Below are 4,980 nucleotides of genomic sequence, written 5' to 3'. Positions count from 1 at the left end.
CCATTAACTGAAGTGCCTTGGCCTATGGCCAAGTCATTTCTAGAAATTATACAACAATTGTTTTTAATAGCTAAAGAAAATCCTTCCATGTCTAACATGGCAACGGAAACGATGTTCTTAGATAAAGACGGTACAAAATAACAATTATGCAAGTACAACTCAAAGCCATTAGCTAACACAAGTACATAAGTCCCTTTTGAAGTTGCGGCTACCCTAGCTCCATTTCCTAGTCGGAGATCTACATCACCCTTGTTTAGCTTTTCCACATTTCTAAGCCCCTGTAAATGATTACAAAGGTGAGAACCACAACCGGTATCAAATACCCATGTTGAGGTGGAAGTATAATTTATATCAACAATAAAGATTTCGGAAGAAATATTACCAAGTGGAACGTGAGATCCATCATTGATATCTCCCAAAAACATGGGGCAATTCCTCACCCAATGTCCCAAGCCATGACAATAAAGGCATACATTGGTAGTCCCACTAGTCAATAAATCCCTATGGTTTGAATTAGACCTCCTACTTCTTTTCCTCTTCCTGAACTTTCTATTCTTGATGGAAAGTTCTTTGGAAAAACTCCCACTAGCTTTCTCATTTCTCCTTGCTTCCGAAGACAAGGATCTCATGGTGTTAGTGAGGTTGTCTTCACAAGACTTATTCACTAAGTTGCTAGTTGTGATAAGAGGTGATGCAGTAGTAATGAAGTTAAGAGTACCATCGGAACCAATGCCAAAATGAATTTCTCTAGTCGTATCAAGGTTGTTTTGAGGGCAAATTTTGTCTAATGATGTGTGACATGATTCAATAGTGATCGGTGTTAATGAGTTGGATGAATCCATTGCGGTAAAAGATGACTACAAAACGGATAAGAAGGAAAATAATTAACATTTATCGTTATAATACTTGTAAACATTTTAAACAAGTTTAGCATTTATATAGTGACCTCTACCCAACTATAGTAAATGATTCCGAGATCCATCTTTATACAAATATGTGCACGGGGAAACCGATACATCCCATACTTATAAAAATTTGGTGAATTAACTCTTTAATTGATTATACTTTAGAACTCTCGGTCGATGTTTTTCATAAAACCCATCTCTATCCCCGGAACATAAGACTAGTCATAATATCCCGTTGAGACCAACCAAATTTCGCGTGTAATAATGTTTTATTACCCCACTTACCCAATGATAAATGAAGGCACATTGGGAAAACCGAACCTACCCCAAATGTCAAGGGGATTCATGGGTCCTACTATTTGGTAAGGCTAAGTCTCAATCTTTTAAAAGTAAAGGTCTTGTCAATTTATTATCTATCAATTTTGAGTGAACTAAAAGATGAATTTTTGATAATTATAATTGACATGGTCGATGACTTGATGTGATATGCACGTGTTGTTATGGCGATTTGGCAATGCATGCAACATATATATTAAAAGAAATGCAAAGCAAATAATAAATTCCTAGTATGGCCTTCCTAAAATAGAAAATCAACTAATCTATTACATAATCGGAAACCAACTCCTTTGGTCCCTTGAATCTTCAAGTGGCACGCCTACCTAGAACATCATCTTTGTCGAAACGCCTTTCCGAAAGGTACCGTCTTGAAGAAAATCCGGAATTACAAATAATAATAATAAAAATACATAGCTATTCCTATTATACATTTGTAAAATGAAAAACTAGTAAAAATAAAAGTGATACGAGATCACATTAAATTACAACCGAATCAATATCCCTTTACATTATGGGTGATATCGATTAAAATCTAAGGCCATACTAAGATAAAATTACATAATTCAAAATTACATAAATAAAATATGACATTCAACAATCAAATATGCAGCATTTTGATACGTGTCTATCATGCCAAATTATGTGCCAAATCACCCTACTTAACTTATATCGATTATATAACCCGGTTTTATGGAAAGTCATGATTTGAACTTATTAAAATCGCTAAATAATACTAAAATTTAATTTTAGTCCAAGTTAATTATCCTAACACTCTTAGGACTCAAACATTAGTCATTACTCAATTTTTGACAATAATTCAACTTGATGTAATTTCATGCTCATTTTGACCCCAAAATCATAACATTTATGAAATAAATCCAAATTTAATTAAAATAATTTCAAAATTTAAATTTTAAATTTTTGAACATTCTGGAATATATCCATGACACTCATAATGTCAAAATCATGGTTAAAATTTTCGAATTTATTTAGAGAAAAATGTAGTTGCAATTTATCGGTTTTATCAAATAAAACATCTAAAGTATACAAAAATTAATCTAATCAATTTTAAAACTTTAGATCTGATAAGTGAGATATTAATGCAACCTAAAACAATTTTTTCATGCCATGTATTTTCTTTTAGTCATTTATGCTAAAATTGTCACTATTTATGTCATTTTTACACTAAAAATTCATAAATCATGCTAAATGAATCAAGGTCACCTCCAATTTTACACACAGTGAGTAAAATATGCATGTGACAACATATTAAAATTTCATAGCCTATTTTGAAGTTTAACTATTTTTAACCATTTTACCTCCTTTTAATCCATTTTTATCTCATAAATATCATAAATCATGCAAAATAAATCAAATTTATACGAAATTTTACATACAATAAGTAAAATATGCATGTGAGGTCATATAAACATTTCAAGGTCAGGGACTTAGTGTAACTATTTTTAGTATTTTAAATACCATTTTAGTCATAAAAATGTAATAAAATAACTAAAAATCATTAAAATGAGCAATAAATACCATAAATCATAAAAATGAACTAAATATATTTTAGGACCAGAATATATAATATGCATCAATATTTCGTGGCTTTATCTAATAAATCAAAAAATTTTAGTTTTAATTAAGTTACTAATAACTCGAAAAAACTATAAATCGATTATGCATGCAACATCCTATGCTCTGATACCAATTATTAAGTTCATATACCTATTATTAGACTCTACTAATAGTGAACTAATTAACATATTTAAGTTCATTAAGATCTAGTGCATGCATAACTAATTAAGAGATAAAGAGAAAATAATGTGCCTTACATTATTTGGGCACAAATAAGGACACCTTCCTTATTTGTTCTTGAGCTCAAGTATTATGGACGATCCTCCTAAATCCCAAATATAGAGATCCTCCTCTCGTTGCACCCAAAACAAAACCCTTAAACTAATATATTAACTAACTAGATTAATATACTAGTATCTTTAAAATAATTCTAATAATATCTTTATTACTACACTAGTAATCTTATATATTGAAACTAGAATTTTAGATGAGCAATTTTTAAAGTTTCTAAAACTATTTTAGAAAGATATATTTTAGAGAGATGAATGAATATTGCCCAAGTGAAAATATAGAGAACAATTTCTCTATATGAGAAAGGAGGGAGCCGGTTGTGGGGGGAGGGTGGAAGGCCAATGCATGGCCTTCTCACTTTTTCTTTTTCTCTTATCTAAAATATAAATGTGCATGGCTAGTTAGAGTAGGAATGATTATGTCTATTTTATTATTTAAAATAAATCTTCCACTAACTCCTTCCACCCTCCAATTTTCGGTCACTTTAGATAAAATGGACTTCCATTTTATTTTGTCCATTTGTCATTTGTCACACAATATGTCACATGTAGTATGTTATTAATTAATTTAATGCATATTTATCAAATAAATATCATTATATATATATTAATTAAATTACATATAACAAATTATCTAGTAATTCACAATTACATGGTATAAAATGGGTCATGTTAATATATAATTCACAACATTTTGTAACTACTATTAACCATTCATTCATATCTCAATTGTTTCATAAACAATAATGAATTTTAGTAATAAAATCTTTTAATTACTAAAATAAATCTTATTTAATCAAATTACAATAAGATATAAATATTCTCATTCACAAATTAATTGTTCAAATTTAAGGAATTGATTAACTTGTATCGATATACAATTAATCAACTAGTCTATTAAGGGAATTGTCCTATAGGTGTGACCTTAAGGGATCAACTGACCACCACCGTCAAACGACAGTAATGTTAAACTCTAGTTAGCCAATCCTTACTGATTAATATTGATCAGTTGATTTATAATTGAATCATCCCTAACGTATTCTTAATATGAGATTTAAACATGTTATCGCACTATTGTTGAGGACACATACTCCAACACGTTCCACATACCATGTCGGATTTTAACCCGAGTACGATGATAAACATTGACTAATTACAAATAAATGAACTTAAAATAATTAGTTCATAATTATTTCTCAAAACTATTCATGTCAAGCTTGCAAAGTAGAACCCGACGTCGAATATTATCAAAATAATGATAATTATTCAAGTCTCGTTCTTGACATCAACACAAAACTGATCTAAACGACCTTTTCAAATCAAGACGGGTTCAAACACCCTCTTTTCAAACCATTTTTACAAACCTTTTAAATGGTCAGAAGATGTCCTTCAATCGTCTATTGACCCGTGCCTAAACAGGCCACTCATTTTCCAATTTTCAAATCAGGACAGGCCTGTTTGCATCGCCTGATGGCTCGCGCCTATATAGGCTACCTGATGTAGATCCTGTTTCCTTCCAGCACTTGTCTAGGACGATCCCGACTTTGTTTAACTCGAATACAGGACAGATCAGATGACAAATCTGCCAATTTTACATTATATTTGCAAAACGCCTTACTAAGACAAATGGATCACGTTATGCACCATAAGCCTAACTCGGTAAATGGATGTTTAATTTCCGTCTTGCATGCAACTAAACTTTAAATACAACTCGACATCAAATACTTGATACTTGGATTAAACAACCGACATAGAAAGCTCACATGTTAGGTTCAAACTTGTGGATGCGCATTCATGCATTTACTCGTTTTATCAATTTTCACATTTAACCAACCAAGATCGATCAGTAGAGGCCATTACCGCGGGCGGAA

Source organism: Silene latifolia, chromosome 3 (genome assembly GCF_048544455.1).
Source record: "Silene latifolia isolate original U9 population chromosome 3, ASM4854445v1, whole genome shotgun sequence".
Lineage (NCBI taxonomy): Eukaryota > Viridiplantae > Streptophyta > Magnoliopsida > Caryophyllales > Caryophyllaceae > Silene > Silene latifolia.
The sequence above is the reverse complement of the archived record's forward strand: the minus strand, read 5'-3'. Positions refer to the sequence as shown.